The following is a 22433-nucleotide window of genomic DNA, read 5'->3' as shown; positions in this document are numbered from 1 at the left end:
ATTCTCTAATCTTAGTCCATATATTTACTGTGTGACTTTGGACAAATTAATTTAATTCTGAAGTTTACATTGTATTATGTCAAAAGAGAATGAAAATACCTACCTTGAAGGGTTTTTATAAAAAAATTCAGGGGAGGAACTATGTAAAACCTATTCTCCATGTTCTATACCAGGCATTCAGAATTTCTTGAAACATTATTTCATATTCCCTCCTAATTATTCTGGAAGCAAGTTCAAAATAGGTTTGCTAATTTGAGTCTAAGTACTTGTGTAGAAAAGAGAATACTATCGTTCCTGAAAGATGAAAACATACTCTATTCACTAATAATAATAAAACAAAGTAAACTTTTCTAAAGTACTATTTTCCCTCATCAGAGTTGTAAATATCTAAAAGTTTGATAACATACTCTGTGAGTGAGGGAATTAGGGAAACAAGAACTTTCATGTCTTTATGGTAGTATGTACAAAATCTGTGGGGTCAGTTTGGCAATGTGTATTTAAATTACAAATGCATAGCCATTTCAATATAACAATTTTACCTCTGGAAATTTATCTAACAGCTATACTTGCTCATATATGATATAGTAGGTAAATTATTATTCACTGCAACAGTGGTTGTAGAGAAATATTAAAAATAGACTAATGTTCATCAATAGTGATTACTAATAGACATATTAATAAGGGTAACACATTATTATGATCATTACATTAATTTTAAAGCTGAAAAAACTGAAGCATTGAGTGATTTCATTACTTTTGTGGGGTTGTAAAGCTGTTAAGTAGTGAAACCAGAATTTGAAACTCAAAGTCTAGCACCAAAGTCAATGTTTAATCTCTTTTACGACAGCTGAACAAACTTGGGTGCATCCATTCAACACAAAACAATTAACCAACCAATCAAACAAAGCAAACCTACACCATACCCAGCCACCCACCCACTGAAATAAAATCTTTATCCATTACCATTTGTGTATCTGCCATTTGTGTAAAATGAGTCAGATACATATGTGTGTGTATATATTCTACTAAGACAGAAATGTAGAAATAGAGAAAATAAGAGCCCCAAAATACATGATAGCTATGATTTTGATATTATTTATTATTTTTTTATTTGAGATAGTGCATATGAGCACATGAAGGTGGGGAGGGAGAGGGAGAAGGAGAGGGAGAGGGAGAGGGAGAGGGAGAGGGAGAGGGAGAGGGAGAGGGAGAGGGAGAGGGAGAGAAGGAGAGAAAGAGAGAGAGAGAGGATTCTAAGCAGGCTCCACCCATACAGGTGTTGATTTCATCACTCTGGGATCATGACCTGAGCTGAAATCAAGACTCAGAAGCTTAATCAACTGAGCAGTCCAGATGCCCTGATAGTATTTATTCTTAAATCAATTTTATCAGATGGAATGACTAATAGCATCTGCATTGTTATCTGGAATATACGAGTGAAGTAAAATATTTGTGATTTAAGCACCTGCAAAATGCTTCTGGTAACCAATTAGAAAGTGTGTTTTATGAAGAATGCTTTAAAATATATTTATTAGGGGTCTCTGGATGAGTGATATTGGGAAAATACAGTGAAAAAGGGAGTCAGACCTGAGTGCTAGCCCGCCTTGCACAAACCACATGTGTAATTTTAAAAGTATTTGTTTCTTAAGAGTGAAGCCAAAACCAGAGTATAGAATGTGGAAGTAAAGAGAGCTGACATGATGTCTCAGTTCATGCAAATCTCATGGAAGTCTGACTTTGAGCAAATATTTATCTAAGTTTTAAAAATCATCATCTCTACTGTGGAAATTTTCCTCCTTATTTTACTGTGTTATTCTGAGATTTATACAATGTAACATTAATAACACATTTTGGAGACTACATATACTCACACTTTTATTATCTGATACCTTTAGTTCTAAAATTCCTTAACTTTAATGACAATAGAAATCTGGTGCCTGTCAGATCATACAATTTCAACTAAAAGTTCCAGACTTCCTGCTTCAGTTGGGAAACTCTCTAATATGCAGAAATTATTAGGCTGAAGTAATTATATTACATGGTATTTTAGATTTGCCTTCCCTTTTCTCCTTTATGTTTTCAGTAGATATATCATTAGAATAAAATATCCTCACCAACATCTACAACTTTCATCAGACATTTATGAAAAGCAGGTCAGATTATGGTTTCCCTAACTAAAAACAATAAAACTAAAAAGCAAAAAAAAAAAAAAAGACAGAATGAAAATAAAACTATAAGTCAAAGAAAACCAATGGTGAAAATTTCAAAATAAACCTGAGAATTTCTTATAATCTATATAAGAAAGTTTGCAATTTTTCTACTAAGTTCCTCTATTCCCATAAACTGTAGGTACCCTTTTATTAAAAAAGGGAGTACAAACAGTATTCTTCACTATTTTCTAAGAAAACAGAGTTCCTGCCATATAAAGGCAGACAGACCCTCAGGACACTCCAAAGTTCCTGCTAAGAGTTCAAAAAGGGGCATAAAAGCAATCCTATCAATCACAACATGAAACGCACACTTTCTCACACTCTCATGGGGGTGAAATATTTATGCAGCTTTGGCCACTTATTTTCTTCATGGACTTTACATCAACACAATTGTATACTTCTTGGTGGGATAGGGGAGGGGCAACATCTATGCATTCTGTGAACTTTAACATATTGCATTGAATTTTGTAGTACATATATAATTTATATACTATTTCTGAAGTTTTTTAGATTTCTGTTTCTTTTTCTTCTCAGTCATAACTGAACATCCCTCCCACACAGACCAGCTGTTTCTCTATTTAAAAAGAAGGCAAGTAATTTAACATCATAAATACCAAACTGCATCTCAAGGTCAGAGTCAAAAGCTTTATGTCTCATTAATTTTCAAACTCTTCATCAATTTTTCTCATTGAGCTGCCATTTATGTCTTGGTATGTGGAAAAAGCATAAAACTTGTGTTATCAGTTAAAACAGAAGGCTATCTCCGGCTATTAAACTAATGTAAAATATTTCCAATTAAGTGGGTAGTCGCTTGTGTACTTTGTAATGACAATAGCAAAACTTCAAAAGCTTTTGGGTCCATACACCAGCAACTTTTCCTTCCACTGAGGCAGAATAAAACCATTTCTGTGAGTTAATCCATGCTTGAACTGCTGAGACATAAAAATATTGACCTTTATCTCCTTAATCAAATCATTTAGGCTACTCATGTAATGCTCAGAAATGATACATTTTCAAATATTAGCTATTTCTTAGAAATTCACTAAAAGTGTGTAGTAAAAAACCTACATGCATCACCATCTGATGTTGAGTAGTCATTTATTCAATAAATAAGCAGTAGTTCGATAATATAAACAACCTTCCATCACTTTAGAATCTACAGCAGTATTTCTGAAAGCACTCATGTATAAAGAAATGGACAGAAAATCTTACTAACTTCATTTATTTCCTCACTTGTCAAAAGACTTAAACTTTCCTTTAGACCCAGAGCACTTATTTTATCATTAAGAAAACATAGGGCCAGAGAACACCTACGATGTGCCCAAGCCCAAATTGCAAATGATGGCAGAGATTCTGAGTGTTGGCTTTCACTCCCATGTCTCTTCATAGGTTTGTAGATACTATTGCTTGGAACAACATGTTTTCTGTTCTATTTTATTTTGTTATAATGGTTTTAAAACAAGGTGACAGATTATTTGGGGTCTTTGTCCCCTCTCTTAAATCTGGGTAGGTTTGTGACTGCTTTAACCTGCAACTTCTGAGGTGAGGTCATAAAAAAACATTGAGCTTTTGCCTTGTTTTCCAGGTACATTTTCTAGTGGGGTCCCATACAGCCTTGATGGAAGTCAAAATACCCGGAGGCCACCATGCTTAGAGGAAGCCCAAACTACATGTATTGTTCATGCATGGGAAAACTGGTTGTCTGTCTCAGGGAAGTCCAACCTTTGGGTTATTATATTCCAGGCACTGAACACATACATGAAGAAGCCTCCAGTCATTTAACTCCCCACAACTACTCAAGTGTGCTCTGCTAGGCCCCAAGATATCATGGAGTAAAGAGTACCTATCCTGCAGTGCCCTGTCCCGATTCCTTATGACAACATTGGTAGGCATTAAAATAGTTGACACACACTATTTAGTTTGAGGTGGTCTGTCACTCAGCAATAGGTAACCGGAAAATTCTTAGATCTTAATTTTCTCCAATTGGGTTAAATACCTTGGTTAGTTTAATAAGTTCAGCCACTTCCAGTCAAAGGCTATGTTGTTCTATAGCTTTGCTTTTCTCAAACGATCTGCATTATGCTTTCCTGAGTCAAATTTCTTTTTTGGTTTCATTCATTCATTCATTCATTCGTTCACTAAACCTTTATTGAATATATAATCCATATTCTAAAAATGGTTAGATTTCAAAGATCTAGAGATGAATAGAATAAAATAATTTTCCTCAGGCAGGGTGTAGGGGGAGACAGAATATTGCTACTTAATTATTTTTCCTTTTCCTACTCTTTTCACTTTATAATGAAAGCATTTAGGACTTTAGATTTACTCTTGAATACTGCTTTTGCTTTACATCAGGTTTGTTTATGATACTTTGTTTTCAGAATTAAAGTTGTAACTTTAATTTCTTGGGGCCAGAATAGTTATTTTATAGCATGTTCTTAAGGTTTTAAGTGCGCTTTTAATTTATTATTTTTAATTTATAACCGAGCACACCATGGTCACGTAATGAAAACTGAGTATTTTCTGGTTTTAGAATTTTTGAAAAGTGTGTATATGCCTGAGTGTGTATATCTGGCCTCTCATGACACTAATTTTTAAAGTATTCCATTGGCATAGGTCCTGTTTATAAATATAAAATCAAGAGAGTACTATTATTTATTTTTTAATCTTTAGTACAATTTATTTGTTAAATGTTTACCTGCTCTTTCCTTAACATTTCAGAGATTGAGTAATGTATTAAAGTCCACTACTACTACAGTTTCTTGCTTGCATATCAGTAAAGAAGTAACAAGTAACATAAATATTCAAATGCCAGAAGAAATTCATGATATACTATTATAATTTTCAATTATAACAAAGAAGCACTGGGGAAAACTAATGATATGAATAGTTTTGTAGCTATAAGACAAATATAGGAGCATTTCTAATTAGCAACTAATTCTAAGAAAATACACTAATCAGAAAAGATCCCTCCCTGTTTAATCATGTGATGTACTTATTTAAAATAATAAATTAAGAATCAAGTAAGTTTTCAAAAGAATCAAATACTTAACCCAAACAATCAAGGAGTTTCACTATTTTTCTAAAAAGTGATCAAATCCGGCAATATATATTAAATATATTAAAGGTTTAAAATGAGGAAGAATATCCAAGGAAAGTATTCTTTTTGCAAGGTAATTTGCCTAATAAATTTTTAACAAATTAATGCCACAATAGACATTTTTGGAATTACATTATATTTAGCTAATGAGAATTGAAGAAATGTTAATGTGTATCATAATCATCAGGCAAACACATTCATCATTTATTAACTTTTTCTAATATCTTACTGTTATACATCTGACATTCAAGAAAATGTGATCATTTTTCTTGACCAAATAAAATTCTGTTATGATTTTATTATTATTAGGTAATTTAATAAGTATATTTTTACATATGGCCTGGTGTCAAGCTTGGCCCTGTTAAAAGCAGGTACAAAGCTAAGGATATAGCAAAGAAAATCATGTATTTCTATTACAAAAATATAAATCATTTTTTTTTTTTGACGATGAAGATAGTAAAGCCTGGTAGCTTTGACAATAGATGAAAAAGAAGAAGAAGAAGAAGCAAAGCTTGCTCTTTTGGAGAGGCGCTCACATACACAGCAAGTCAGGGGAGAAAGCAAGAGCACAATGGATCTTTGAGTCATCTGGTTAAAGCTCATTGGCCCCTACCTCATTGGAGCTTGATAAAAGCAAAGTGAAACAGCCCAAAACTATGGATGCACTACTACCATAATAATTGGGAAGAACCCATTCTTTTTGTCTACAAACTCAATACACTGAAACGTCTATTGTTTTATTCTAGTTCAGTTTGTTCTAAACTTCCCAGTCCCTGGAATTTTCTTGCTTGTCATTCATGTCAATGTGAGCATTCCATAGTGACTATAAAACATTCTGAGGTGAGTTAATAAGTTTTTGTAAAGGTTAAAATCAGGAAATTATCATTTTAACATTTTAGAGATATGTTTAAGATTTTACGTTCCAGTTCTTTCATATTATACATTTATACCTAAAATAAACTAGACTAAGGTAAGACTCACTTAATTTACTGCATTTGATTAACTCGAATACATAGGTCACAATTTGTAGTATGCTACTGAGATGAATTCAGTTGAGTCCATTGACAATTTTTTTCCTATGTGCGTATAGTTTCATAAAGACTCAGAGTCACTGATTAGTTTTATGCTTCCTAGTATACGACCTAGATGGTTTAATGACTGAATGTGTAAAATATATTCCATGCAGTTGAGTTTCTTAAATACCATGAAAGTACATACAATTAACAATGAGCATAAGAATTTTGACTTATTCACATCAATATGGCTTATTTTTATTTTTATTTTTAATGTCTATTTTTGACAGACAGAGACAGAGCACAAGCAGGGGAGGGGCAGAAAAAGAGGGAGGCACAGAATCCGAAGCAGGCTCCAGGTTCTGAGCTGCCAGCACAGAGCCCGACACGGGACTTGAACCCATGAACTATTGAGATCATGACCTGAGCTGAAGTTGGACACTTAACTGACTGAGCCACCTAGGTGCCCCGATATGGCTTAATTTTAAATATGCAGTTTTGATTTCCTAATTCTTTTCTAAACTTACCCTCTTAAGTAAACAGTTTGCTGCCTTACTAAAGTCTTCTTATCCAATTTAAACTATATCCATGTCAATGGAGTGCCTACTACAAAAAATAGCTCCAACACAGATGTTCTCCAATTTGTGATGGTTCGACATAACAGTTTTTTGACTTTATGATGATGCAAAAGGGCTATGCATTCAGTAGAAACTGCACTTCACCGTTCGAATTTCGATCTTTTTCTGGGCTAGTGATATGTGGTACAATGCCGTCTCATGATGCTGGGCAACAACAGTGAGTCACAGATCCCAGTAAGCCACCAGTAAGCCACATGATCACAAGGGTGAACAACCAAGACACTTACAACCATGTTGTACTCATGCAGCCATTCTGGTTTTCACTTTCATTTTTATTCAGTAAATTTCATAACATATTCAACACTTCAGTATAAAGTAGGCTTTGTGTTAGATTATTTTGCCTAACGGTAGGTGAATGGAAGTGTTGTAAACATGTTTTAGGGAGGCTAGGCTAAGCTACCATTTTCCATAGGTTAGGAGTATTCAATGCATATTTGACCTAAGATACGTTCAATTCACAATGGGTTTCCGGGATATATGCCCATCCTAAGTCGAGGAAGATCTGTATAACGTGTGCATGAAGAAGAAATACCACTATACATTCTTCTTTCAACTTACTTTTTGTTATACTTTGAACATACTGACTCTGTGATATAAATGAAAAACTCATAAAAGTCAGCAAGACCAGGAGTCTGCTAAGGGCCTTCTATATAACAAATAGCTGGACTGGTAGAATTGTTATGATGAATGATTCACTTTTTGGGTTTTTATTTGTAGCCTTATGTATACATCATTCAAAATGGCTGAATATTTGGACATTAATATCTTGAGGCTATTCTAATGATAGTCTTTTTAACATCATGCACATACTCCCAGGCCTTACAAGTCTGTGGACAGAAATGAAATCTCCCTGACACCGATGTCCAACAAGGATAGTTCTTAGGCCCCTTTACATCTCCAAAGCAATTCTATTTTAGTCCTTCATTAATACATCTCTTCAGGGGTGCCTGGGTGGCTCAGTCAGTTAAGCGTCTGACTCTTGATTTCGACTCAGGTCATGTTCTCACAATCATGAAGTTGAGCCCCATGTTGGCTCTGCACTGAGCATGGAGCCTGCTTAAGAGTCTCTCTTTCCCTCTCCCTGCACCCCTCCCCTACTTTGTCTCTCTCTTTAAAAAAATATACATATATATCGATATCGCTATTGATCTTTTCATTACTTGACTGCCAGTACCCAGAGTGAGAACCCAGCTTCATGCAAAGCTGCCTTTGGCCCTCAGTCAGATGAGAGAGAGTGGGCTTTCCTCCACTCTGTGCCACAATCTGTCTCATTATGTCTTTCACAAAAATATCTCCCTCACTTCTAGTCCTCCACCTTTTTCTCTATTGAGTAAGGCTTCAAACAAGTTTCTCAAGGTCCTACAAGAAAGTGACAGGAGAAAGGGGACAAACCCCATGACATCTTCTCTATTGATCTTTTTCATCCCATTATTTCCTCCTGTTCTTGTCAAACATAACTCTCACTTCCTTCTGTCCATAGATACAAGTATCCATCTATACTGTATTAGTTTCTTATTGCTTTCATAACACCCTTAGCAGCTGGAAGCAACACAAAATTATTATCTCACAGTTCTGTGGGTGAGACTCCAACATGGGCCTCACTGGGGTACAATGTCTAAATTCCTGTTATCATCAGGGCTACACTTGTTTCTGGAGGCTCTAGGGGAGAATCCATTTCCTGGCTCTCTCAGATTGTGGGCAGATTCAGTTCTTAACAGCTGTAGAACGGATGGTCCCATTTCTTTGCTGGCTATTGGCCAATTCCCATTCCTAGATTCTAGAGCTCATCATTTCTTGGCTCATGGGCCTCTCCATCTTCAAAGACAATGATGATGGAGAGAGTCCCTCTCATGCTCAAAGTTTCTTCTTCCTCCACTGTCACATCACTCTGATCTCCTTTTCTGCCTTCCTCTTCTTCTTTCAAGGCCTTATGTGATTTGATTGGGCCCACCTGAACAGTCCAAGATACTCTCCCCATCTCCATGTCCTTAAAACTAATCATATTTGCAAAGTCCTTTTTTGCTATGTAAAGCAACTATTTACAGGTTCTGGAGATTAGGATGTGGACATACTTACAGGTATCAGTATTCAGCCTCCCACATATATCAATGTAAAGGAATTCCTAAGGGGTCACTACCTACCCACTCTGCAAACAGACCCAGATTTGCAATTTGTAATCAGTTGCTGTGATAATAATTTTGAAATAATAAAAACAAAATATTTCAGCTAGGGGAAGTAGAGGAAAAGAAAAAGAAACTTGCAGATTTTGTTCTAAGATACAGGATGACTGCACAGTTTTTAATGGAGTGATAGAAGTTAGCGGATTAAATCATAACAGCCAGAAAAGGAAGGCTTACACTGAAAACTTTGGCAGTTCAAACAAAAGAACTGTGGCCCTATAGCAGACACAGCTATAATAGGAGCATATACTTGGTCTACGTATCCAGTGTCATTTTGCTGAATTTCAAGCAGGAAGAAGTTGAGCTCTCCTTAGAATATAAATCATGTCAAAAGTAAGAGTTAAACTCCAAAATAAATTAAGTAAAACTTAGAGTGACTTTTCTAAGCCTAGCACAGATAGACACAAATTAAGACCATATTGTACATATGCTCTGAGATCATAATATTCTGCCAAACAAGAAAATGTCTTCTTTAAATAGACAGCTATATTTCTCAGGTTATTGAGCTGAAAGGAAAGAACGTTGTATGATGCAGTTTCAATCAAGGGGATCTTGATGACCACTGTTCCTTCTATATCATTTTTGTACAATGTATTTGGAACTGCACATATATTGTATTGATATAGCGATGGTAACTATAATAGAGGCAGATGGTATCTATTCATATATAAGTAAATGTTGCTAATATCTAATAACATGGCACTTCAGAATCTGAAAATATTCCTTAACCAACTGAATCATTTTATGTGTAAGATGCACTAAACAATATTTTAGAGGGCATATCTTCCATTGGCTTGCTTTTTGTTAAAAAAACAAAAAGGAAAAGTCTAAGCTCTCATTTTAAATCATCAGTGTAAAAGGAAAGAGGAAGGAAGTGCATGAGCAGTTTCAAGAACTATGGGACAAAGGAATAAAGTGTGTTTATGCCTGGAAATAAAAGGTGCGTTCTACAGTGTTGCCTTAGCAGCGTGAAAGTATTCAATGTCAACATACACAGATAAAAAGTATACAGCCATACTATAATACTGCAAAATATCCCTCCATTCTCCCACTACTAAGCACATTTTTGCACTTTGCTATATAATAGGAATAATGGTAATACATACTTCAGAGCACTGTGTGAAGATCAAATCAGATAGTTCAAGTAAAGCAATTACCACTGCTCCAGGTATATATGTGAATACTTAATATATTCCAGATGTACATATCAATGCTCAATACACTTCAGGTATTACTATTATTAATGTTTTACCATTTTATTTACTTTAAATTTTATTTTAATTCCAGTAGAGTTAATACTGTTATGTTAGTTTTGGGTATACAATAGTGTAATTCAAAAATTCTATACGTTATCCTGTGCTCATTGTGATAAACGTACTCTTAACCCCCTTCCCCCATCTCACCCATCCTCCTACTGACATCCCCTCTGATGACAGTTTGTTCTTCATAGTTAAAGTCTGTTTCTTGGTTTGTCTCTTTTTTTCTCTTTTGTTTCTTATATTCCACATATGAGTGAAATCATGTAGTATTTTTTTCTCCGACTGACATATTTCATTTAGCATTATACTCTCTAGTTCTATCTATGTCGCTGCAAATGGCAAGACTCCATCCTTTTTTAGGGCTGAGTAATATTCCATTGTACACATACACCATATCTTCTTTATCCATTCATCTATCAATGGATATCTGAGTTGCTGCCATATCTTGGCTATTGTAGAGAATGCTGCAATAAACATAAGAATCCATATATTATTTCAAATTAGTATTTTATGTTATTTGGGTAAATAAATGCTCAGTAGTGGAATTAGTGGAGCACATGATAATTCTATTTTTAATATTTTGAGGAACCTCCATACTGTTTTCCACAGTGGCTGCACCAGTCTGCATTCCCACCAACCATGCACAAGGGTTCCTTTTTATCCACATTCTTGCCAACACTTGTTGGTTCTTGTGTTTTTAATTTTAGCCATCTGGCAGGTATGTGGTGATATCTCATTGTGGTTTTCACTTGCATTTCCCTGATGATTAGTGATGTTGAACATCTTTTCGTGTGTCTGCTGTCTGTCTGTAAATCTTCATTGGAGAAATGTTTGTTCATGTCTTCTGCCCATTTTTCAATTGGATTATTTGGCAATTTTTTGGTGTTGAGTTGTATGAGCTCTTTCTATATTTTGGATTCTAACCCTTTATTGGGTGTGTCATTTGCAAGTATCTGCTGCATTCAGTAGGTTGACTTTAAGTTTTGTTGATTGTTTCCTTTGTCACACAGATTTTTATTTTGATGGAGCCTCAAGGTTTTTTTGTTTTTGTTTTTGTTTTTGTTTTTGTTTTGGCTTTTGTTTCCCTTGCCTCAGGAAAATGATGTTTAGCCAATTTAGAGAAATTACTACTTGTGTTCTCTTGTAGAATTTTTATTGCTCCAGTTCTCACATTTATGTCTTTAATTCACTTTTAGTTTACTTTTGTGTGTGGTTTAAGCAAGTGGTCCAGTTTTATTCTTTTGAACGTAGCTGTCCAGTTTTCCCAGCATATTTGTCAAAGAGACTTTTTCCCATTGGATATTCTTGCCTCTTTTGTCAAAGATCAGTTTACCATATAAGCATGGGTTTATTTCTGGGCTTTCTATTCTGTTCCATTGATCTATGTGTCTATTTTTGTTCCAGTACCATACTGTTTGGATTACTACAGTTTTGTAGTATATCTTGAAATCTGGGATTGGGATACCTCCAACATTGCTTTGGCTATTCAGATTTGTGGTTCCATAAAATTTTAGGATTATTTGTTCTATTTCTGTGAAAAATGCTATTTTGATAGGAATTATATTAAATCTGTAGATTGCTTTGGATAGTATGCACATGTTAACAAAATACTTCTTCCAATCCATGGGCATGAATAGCTTTCCATTTGATCATGTCGTCTTCAATTTCTTTCATCAACATTTCACAGTTTTCACAGCACAGGTCTTTCACCTCCTTGGTTAGGTTTATTCCTAGGTACTTTATTATTTTTAGTACAATTGTAAATGGGGTTAATTTCTCTTTCTGCTATTTTATTATAAGTGTATAGGAATGCAATGGATTTCTGTTTACTGATTTTACATCTTGTTACCTTCCTGAATTCATTTATCAGTTCTAGTAGTTTCTTTGTGCAGTCTTTAGGGTTTTCTATATATGGTATCATATCATTGGCAAATAGTAAACATTTTGCTTCTTCCTTACCAATTTAGATGCCTTTTATTTCTTTTTCTTCTCTGTGGTGGCTAGGACTTCCAGTAGTATGTTGAATATAAGTGGTGAGAGTAGACACCCCTGTCTTGTTCCTGACCTTAGGGGAAATGTTCTCAGTTTTTTTACCATTGACTATGATGTTAGTGGTGGGTTTTTCATATATGACCTTATTAGGTTGAGGTATGTTCCCTCGAAACCTACTTTGTTGAGAATTTTTATTATGAATGTATGTTGTACTTTGTCAAATGCTTTTTTTGAGTTTATTCAAATGACCATATGGTTTTTATCCTTTCCCTTTTTGATTGATATATATTGGTTAATTTACAAATATCCAACCACCTTTGCGTCCCAGGAATAAATCCCACTTGATCATGGTGAATGTTTTTTTTAATTTGTTGTTGGATTCAGTTTGCTAATGTTTTGTTGAGGATTTTTATGTCTATGTTTATCAGAGATATTGGCCTACATTTCTTCGTGTGTGTGTGTGTGTGTGTGTGTGTGCGTGTGTGTGTGTCTTGATCTGCTTTTGGTATTAGGGTCATGCTGACCTCCTAGAGTGAAATTGGAAGGTTTTCTTCCTCTTCTATTCTTTGGAATAGTTTGAGTAGAATAGGTATTAACTCTTCTTTAAATGTTTGGTAGACAAAGCAAGAAAGAGTATCCAATGGAAAAAAGACAGTCTCTTTAGCAAATGGTGCTGGGAAAACTGGACAGTGACATGCAGAAAAGAAGAATGAAACAGAACCACTTTCTTACACCATACACAAAAATAAATTCAAAATGGATGAAAGACCTAAGCGTGAGAGACAGGAAACAATCAAAATCCTACAGGAGAAACAGGCAACAACCTCTTTGACCTCAGCCACAGCAACTTCTTATTAGACATGTCTCTGGAGGCAAGAGAAACAAAAGCAAAAGTGAACTATTGGGACCTCATCAAGATAAACAAAACAAAACAAAACAAAACAAAAACAAAAAAAACAAATAAAAAAAACAACTTCTTCCCAGCAAAGGAAACAATCAATAAAACTAAAAGGCAACTGACATAGTGGGAGAAGATATTTATAAATGACATATTGGGTGAAAGGTTAGTATCCAAAATATATAAAGAACTTATCAAGCTCAACAACCAAAAAACAAATAATCCAGTGAAGAAATGCACAGAAGACATGAAAAGAGTTTTCCAAAGAAGACATCCGCATGACTAACAGACACATGAAAAGATGTTCAACATCCACTCATCATCACGGAAATACAAATCAAAACCACAATGAGATACCACCTCACACTTGTTAGAATGGCTAAAATTAATAACTTAGGAAACAACAGATGTTGGCAAGGATGCAGAGAAAGGGGAACCCTTTGCACTGTTGGTGGGAATGCAAATTGGCATAGCCACTCTGGAAAATAATATGGAGGTTCCTCAAAAAATTAAAAATAGAAGTACCCAACAACCCAGCAATTGAACTACTAGGTATTTATCCAAAGAATACAAAAATGCTGATTTGACGGGGCACACACGTGCACCCCAATGTTTATAGTAGCCCTATCAACAATAGCCATATTATGGAAAAAGCCCAAATGTCCATTGACTGATGAATGGATAAAGAAGAAGAGGAAATATCTATACAATGGACTACTACTCAGCGATCAAAAATAATGAAATCTTGTCATTTGCAATAATGTGGATGGAACTGGACTGTATCATGCTAAGTGAAGTAAGTCAGGGAGAGAAAGTCAAATATATGATTTCACTCATATGTGGAATTTAAGAATCACAACAGATGAACATGGGAAGGGAAGGGGAATTAGATAAAAACAGAGAGGGAAGCAAACCATAAGAGACTCTTAAATACATAGATTATGCTGGGGATTGCTAGAGGGTAGGTGGGTGGGGAGATGGGCTAAATGGGTGATGGGCATTAAGGAAGGTACTTTTTGGGATAAGCATTGTGTGTTATAAGTTAAGTGATGAATCACTGGGTTCTACTCCTGATGCCAAAACTACACTGTATGCTAACTAACTTGAATTTTAATAAATAAATTTAAAAGAAAAAATGTGACGGTGCCTAGGTAGCTCAGTCGGTTGAGTGTCCAACATCAGCTCAGGTCATGGTCTCACTGCTCATGAGTTCAAGCCCCTGTCAGGCTCTGTGCTGACAGCTTGCAGCTCAGAGTCTGGAGCCTGCTTCAGATTCTGTCTCTGTCTCTCTGCCCTTCCCCTGCTTGCTCTCTCTCTCTCTCTCTCTCTCTCTCTCTCTCATATAAATAAACATTAATTTTTTTTTAATTAAACAACTATTTGGTAGAAATCACCTGTAAAGCCATCTGGTCTTGGACTTTTGTTCATTGGGAGTTTTTTGAATATTGAATCAATTTCATTGCTGGTCAGTTATTACTATTATTAATACACCTAAGAAACAAGATAACTATTTAAGTGACTGGTAAGGGGCACCTGGGTGGCGCAGTTGGTTAAGCGTCCGACTTCAGCCAGGTCACGATCTCGCGGTCCGTGAGTTCGAGCCCCGCGTCAGGCTCTGGGCTGATGGCTCAGAGCCTGGAGCCTGTTTCCGATTCTGTGTCTCCCTCTCTCTCTGCCCCTCCCCCGTTCATGCTCTGTCTCTCTCTGTCCCAAAAATAAATACACGTTGAAAAAAAAATTAAGTGACTGGTAAGAATTCTTCTGTGTCCAATAAAGTATGATTTCAAAACATTAATCTATATTTCCCTTGTTCACATATTTTGTACTGGAGATAGCAAATAATTATACTATTGGTCTGTTTTTTGTGTTTGCATAAGTATTTTAAAATTATATAAGCTAGCTTTTCTTTGGGTGGCATATAGAATAAAGTCTCTTTCAAAGAAGAAGGAAACATGATGCAGTTAAAAAAACAGTCAAAGGTTATACCCAGTTCCTTTAATTTTGCTGAAGTGCTACTGATATTTAGGATCTGGAGCTGAAGGATACCAAATATTTTCTAATACCTTGCATAGTGTCATGAAACAAATACCTAAAATGTTAACAGCATTTTGGAAGAAGGGAAAAATGGGAAATTGTTATGGTCCTAGGCTTTTCCATCACCATATTGAAGTCCATGGTCAATAATTTTAATCTCCCTTTTGTGTACAGTCTGAACCCCCTTGCTCCTCTCCAGTTTTATTGTACTCTCTTGGCGAATCCACACCCCTGTTAAATCCATTTCTCCACCTTCTTTGTACCTGCATCTGCTGAGCTGGACATATTGGAAAAAAATGCTCCTTGGTCCATTTTCTCTCCTATGTTCCTGGATGCTATTTCATACTTTCTTTTTTCTTCTCTAAACTCCAAAACTCCTCTGACAGCTTCAAGTTCAACTCTCTTCTATATTTTTTTAAGAATATAAAGGCCAATAGAAAACTTTAGTGCTTTCTAGCATCACTTGAATTCATTTACAAGCATATTTGTCCTTATTTTCTCCCTAGAAACAGGGTTCTGGGCTTGCTGTCTCCAAATCTTTCTCCTTGTTCTCTCATAAAAGCACGCCAATCAACTTTTTGTCCCCCTCCTCTACTGAAAATACACTTTTAAAATTCACCAACTGCATTCATTGCTAGACGCAATGGTCAGTTCTCATTCCTTACCTTATTTGACCCATCTACAGTATTTGACAAAGTTGAGCCCTCTTAATTAATTGGTTTTCAATACACCAATCTCGGTTTTCCTTCTATCTTTCTGGCTAGTTCCTCTTAGTCTGCTTTCTGATTCCTCCTCACTACTCTAACCTGTAAGTGTTGGAAGGCCACAGGACTTAATTCCCAGGTCTCTATCTTCTCTCTCTTTATGCATTTTCTTCATTATCATATCTATTCTTTTGGCTTAAATGACATCTATATTCATAATTAAAACTTTTTTTTATTTTTTTAATGTTTTATTTATTTTTGAGACAGAGAGAGACAGAGCGTGAGCAGGGGAGGAGCAGAAAGAGAGGGAGACACAGAATCCGAAGCAGGCTCCAGGCTCCTAGCTGTCAGCACAGAGCCCAATGTGGGGCTTGAACTCACAGACCGCAAGATCATGACCTGAGCCGAAGTCAGACGCTCAACTGACTGAGCCACCCAGGCGCCCCAACATTTTTTTTAAACTTCAGTTCAGATGCCGCCCTCCCACCAGTTTCTGAACCTCAGACTCATGTGGCATTATCATTTTAATATCCCTTGGATGTCTAAAAGGCATTTTTAACTTAATAAATCAGCAAGGCTGAACTCTTGGTCTTCATCCAAAATTTTCTTTTCTCAGTCTTCTCCATCTAAGGAAATGGCAATACGGTTCTTTCAGTTGTTTAGGCCCATAACTTGGAAGCTATCCTTGGTCTCCTTTTTTTTTTTTAAATATTCCACAGCCAAACTACCAACACATATTTATCTTTTATTTACTTATTTTATTTATTTATTAATGCTTATCTATTTTTGAGAGACAGAGACAGAGTGTGAGTGGGCAAAGGGCACAGAGAGAGGGAGACACAGAATCCGAAGCAGGCTCCAGGCTCTGAGCTGTCAGCACAGAGCCTGACATGGGGCTTGAACTCATAAACCGTGAGATCATGACCTGAGCTGAAGTCAAACGCTTACCGACTGAGCCACCTAGGCGCCCCTACTAACACATATTTTTTGGCTTTTTGTATACATATATCCAGAACCAAATCACCTGTCATTACCTCCACTTCTGCCACTCTAGTCTAAGCCATCTATCTGCTGGCCCAATGATCGCAAAGCCTTTGGTCTCCTTATTTCTGCCCTTGTCCCCTTCTAATCTGGGATCAATGTAATGATCACATTCATCTTCCTAAAATACAAATCAGATAATTATACTTTTGTGCTCAAAACACCCCAATGGCCTCCCATTTCACTGTGGAAAAATGCAAAGAAATTACAGTGGCCTAAAGTTCTACAGTATCTTTGACCTCCCCATCTCCTTCTACTCTCCCCCTCACACATCCCATCCCGAATGTTTCTTTGACATACTAGGCATCCTCATGTTTTAGGACATTTGTAGCTGCTTTTTCTTGCCCTAACCCGTTTGCCCAAGATATCCATATGCTTTGCTCCTATATTATGTTCAGTTCTCAGAATATTTTACCTAAAGTTATAGTACCGTCCACTTGCCATCACTCTTTCTTTTCCCCTCCAAGCTCTATTTTTCTCCTTAGCATTTATAACCATCTAACATACTACATTTCATGTACTTTCCTAATCAATTTTTCTCTTTTCTAACTTGAATATAAGCTCTAGGAGGGCAGAGTTTTTGTCTGTTGTATTCACTGCTCACAGACTAGAATGTTCCTGACAAATAGTAGATGTCAATGAATACATAAATCAGTCATGAAATGGTAATTTACAATGATAATTCCCTTAAGTGTCTATTTTGAGCACTTAAGACTATATAATGGTATAATTAAGAGCAATTAGAAGAATCCTAGATAACCACCAGGAGAATAGGAGCCACAGCTGGAATGATGTTAATTATGCATGAAAGAGAAACGTCATCTATTTCATAGATTTTTCTTAGGGCTGGCTTTACTGCACCACTCAGTTACCAAGAGCAGGGGTTGCCAGACTTCCGATTTTACAATTTTATCAGTAAATTTTTATATATGAGAGTGCATATATACAGTAAATGCTCGTATCTATACTTATATCTATATATTTATATATTACATAATGTGCTATTACATTAATAGATATTTGTTAAAAACAAAGATAGTTAAAAGTATGAGAAATAAATGAAACACTATTTTAGATACTTAAATTTAATTATTTATATAAAACTGTTCTTTACTCAACAATGTAATACTCTTTTTTAGAAAGAGCAACATAATTAATATGCCTTTATATTTTCAAAAATGTTGGCTTACTAGTTAGAGATATTACTGAGTATTGAAATATTAAGGTCTATTTCTAGACCCATTTATTTTAATACTTAGTATTAATGGTTTTCACAGCTTAAAAAAGATATAACATTGGGCACCTGGGTGGCTCAGTCTGTTGAGCATCCGACTTCGGCTCAGGTCATGATCTCGCGGTTCATGAGTTCAAGCCCTGCGTTGGGCTCTGTGCTAACAGCTCAGAGCCTGGAGCCTGCTTCGGATTCTGTGTCCCCCTCTCTCTCTGCCCCACCCCTGCTTGTGCTCTCTCTCTGTGCTTCAATAATGAATAAACATAAAAAAATTTTTTTAAAAAGATATAACACATACACAAAATACACGGTTCCCATTGGAAGATTTACATCATTTGTGGAGTAAACTAGATAATGATACTCATTTTCAATCCTTTCCACCAATTATCTTAGGTTCTGGTTGAAATATGAATAATAACATTTCTTATGATTGTTCTTATGTTGTACTTGAAAATTATTTGAAATAATGTGGCATTTTAATATGTTTAACAAAAAGGTTCAAAACTCACTGACACTTTGCATTCAGACTTTAAAAATAGGTTAGATAATTCTGTTCTCTAGATCAAAAGTGCAGAAAAGTATATTTGTGGTTGATAAATTAACATTAATTTGAGCCACAAAATGGTAGATGCTTTTGGAACAATTGATTTCAAAATTGTTTCTGTATAATAAAAGCTGATTTTGCAAGACGATTTCCCACTCTTTGACCAACTTTATGTCAGGTTTGATGTTGTCATTACGTGCACTTCATTCTGTGAATGTGGAAACAGCTCTTACATACAGTTATGGTAAGCATTGGGTTTTTTCTTGTTTTTTGCTTATACATTCATTGTCAACACTATCTTCACTATAGTTGTTTTCTTGGAGGGATGCATATTAAACCCGTGAGTTTTCATTAAATTTGGTGAGTCTTCATTAGTTAAAAAATAGGAAATATAACTCATAAACCAGCTTAGCTGAGCAAAATTATAGTAAAATATTTCATAATATGTTAGTTAATGAACAAGTGAGGTTATTACTATAAATCCTCCCACCTTGTAAATGCTAATTTATTCTCTCAGGGCAGCTGGAGAATGGTACCTCACCAAGTGAAGGGGTTAGTGACAATCTACGCTTGAATATTTAAATTTTTTTTCTTTTTTACATTTTATTTATTTTTGATAGGCAGAGAGAGACAGAGCACAAGTGGGAGAGGGGCAGAGAGAGACGGAGACACAGAGTCTGAAGCAAGATCATGACCTGAGCCGAAGTTGGACGCCCAACCGACTGAGCCACCCAGGCGCCCCTACACTTGAATATTTAAAATGCTTTTATTCTTTCTTCTTTTTTTTTTACATTAAATAAAATATGTATATAGCAATCCTAATGTTCTTACTACAAACACTTCCATGACTACATACTTCTTGGGTTCCTGAACACTGCTGACTTAACGGTGCTTTTTTATTTTTAACCCATATATTTTGACATACAGATTTTAAGGCATCATTAGGGTATCTTAACCCAAATGTGTGAAAACTAGCAAATTATCAGAAATTCTTGAAGGGATAATTGGTAAATCACTACTCTACACAGTTTATCACTACTCTTAAGGCATATATAAATTAGTGGCGTTACCTATAAATATTCAACAATAAATGTTAACTGGTACTTAACAAAGATGATTACAATCCTAAACATATATATAAACTTAAGCATCTGCAAATGAAAATATTATCTTTCCATATTATTCCACACAGAATATGAGAAATGAACACTATGATGTTTTAAAAGTACAAATTCCCCTTTTTTCCATTTTAAATGCTTTCTATATTTGAATCACTGTAATTCTCTAATTTATTTTGCCTATGACTAGGTGAAAATTTTATAATGGCCAGGATCTCTTTATTATAACCAATTTTCAGGAAGTACATAATTGTAATAGGCATTTCATAAACATACTGTAAAATGAGAAAATCATTATTTTATCTTGGAGCCTATAGCTATTCTATATTGTGGAGGAGGTTCACATCTAATCACATTTTCCCCTAGAATCTTAACAGCTAAATATGCTTTAGCCAGTTTTCAAGAAAGCCTTTATAATTTGTACTAGTATGCTGAATATAGAAATGTTTGAATATATATCAAACATTTTAAACTCAGATTTATACAATTCAACTGAATATAGTAAATATGGGTGAATAGCTATTATGTCTAAGGCAGCATGGTAAGGGAGGTTTACCACAAGATGAATGAAATACTGTTCTTCTCGTCAAGAAGTTTAAAGTTGAGAGGAGGAAAACACTGCCCAAATGAATCTTTCTCACAAAAAAGAAAACATTTCAAATGTCATTATTACATTACTTATAAGAGTATAGCTGTGTTTTGATACACTGAGTTAATTGCTATGCCATCTGTGGTAACAGCAAGGCTGTTCTTAATGTCATCTGCAATAATGAATTTAGGAATATTATCTGTCTTAATCTAGTTTACACTTTATGTTTCTGTGCTTTAAGCCTTGATTCATTCTCATAGTTTCTGCGCTTACATGAAAATATATCATGACCCAGGGGTGCCTGGGTGGCTCAGTCAGTTAAGCGTCTGACTTTAGCTCAGGTCATGATCTCACAGCTTGTGACTTCAAGCCCCGCATCAGGCTCTGTGCTGCAGCTCAGAGCCCAGAGCTTGCTTCCAATTCTGTGTCTCCCTCTCTCTCTGTCCCTCTCCCACTCATGCTCTGTCTCTTTCTCTCAAAAATAAATAAATGCTTAAAAAAAATATCATGACCCCTTGGAATAAAATTTTGGTATTTCTAATTTTTGAAATAAAAAAACTAGAATTCTGGTGATATGAACCAAGAACATTTGGCTTTGGGATGGTGTTGGTTGGCCTATGAGGGACAATTACCTCCTCCTTTTTTATACTTCTCAGAGGAAAAGTAAGAAAGACACTTCTTGACTATACCAGGTTTATATGGAGTCTTCTGGAGCACAAACTGCTGGCTACTAGCCGGAGTTTATTTTTCTCAAGGGACTTTCAGAAATATTTTGTGAAAATTCACAGGATCCATTTATGCCTGAACTTCAGAACTTACCTCTGTAAGTTATACAGGCTGAACTGCCCAAACCCGTAAGTAGGAAACTGTCTTGTTCGTGAATGATACTCTAGAATAGATTACACCCTGCAATTTCTCAGAAACTGACATTTGTTTAAATTTGTCTTAATTTTCTCTATGAAAAACATTCGAAAGAGTCTCAATCAGATCTTTTCACAGTCTGGCTTCAAAGGAGGAAACATCTCATGTTTTAATATGAACGGAGTATTTTAAATGAGGACAGGTTTGAATTTACTCACAACTTGGTAACAGGTGATCTCCATGGAAAACACTGTAGGCACGTTTTACAGGAGAAAGATTCTTGGTTAATGTAACGTACAGCTCCCTGTATTACTATGATAGTCTTACCAAAGGTAGTTAATTGGCAGTTACTTTTCTAACTTAAAGGAGGCTGTGTTTAACCCCAAAGAGAGCATACAAGTGCCAAAAAACTCCTAAGATTGACCAAATGATTTGGTGTTCATGAGCATTCACACAATTGACATAACTACGAACCTAACAGACATGAACTGATTACAGAAACAAGATGTTGGGATTTGTATGTGAAAAGAAGTAACTCATGGATTTAAGATTCTAAAAATATATATTTTGTATTCAGAGCACACTTTTTGTACTTACCTATATTTCAAGAACATAATTATTTAGTTTATTTTCTTGCTCCAAGATCTATTTTTAAAACAAAGGCCTTAATTTATGTTTAGGTGTATTATGTGTTTCTGATAATTACGACCTCCTCCAAGTTTTCAATAACTTTAAAGTATTTTCTAATTGTTCAACAAAAATCAGGCATCATAAATCAAATATTAAGAATTACACTTTACATTAGTGTTCTCTTTGTTAAATTAATATTCACTATATTAATAACATAATAATATGCATTAAGAATATAAACGAGTCTCATATATCCCTCCATGATTCAACCCCAGGAAACATTTATCATGATAAATACCTCTAGTTGTAATGTAGATTATTACATAGTCCCCACAAAATGTCTTTTGTATTTCAACCATTAATTAATACTTACTTGTAACATAGCATTCTT

The 22433-nt window shown here is 35.3% G+C and overlaps 1 protein-coding gene across 1 annotated transcript in view; it reads right to left on the bottom strand.

The window, feature by feature from the left end:
- The window catches only part of LAMA2 (laminin subunit alpha 2), a 615841-nt gene that overhangs the window by 293828 nt on the left and 299580 nt on the right, over nucleotides 1-22433 (bottom strand).

The sequence above is a fragment of the Lynx canadensis genome, chromosome B2 (assembly GCF_007474595.2).
Source record: "Lynx canadensis isolate LIC74 chromosome B2, mLynCan4.pri.v2, whole genome shotgun sequence".
Classification (NCBI taxonomy): domain Eukaryota; kingdom Metazoa; phylum Chordata; class Mammalia; order Carnivora; family Felidae; genus Lynx; species Lynx canadensis.
The sequence above is the reverse complement of the archived record's forward strand: the minus strand, read 5'-3'. Positions and strand labels throughout refer to the sequence as shown.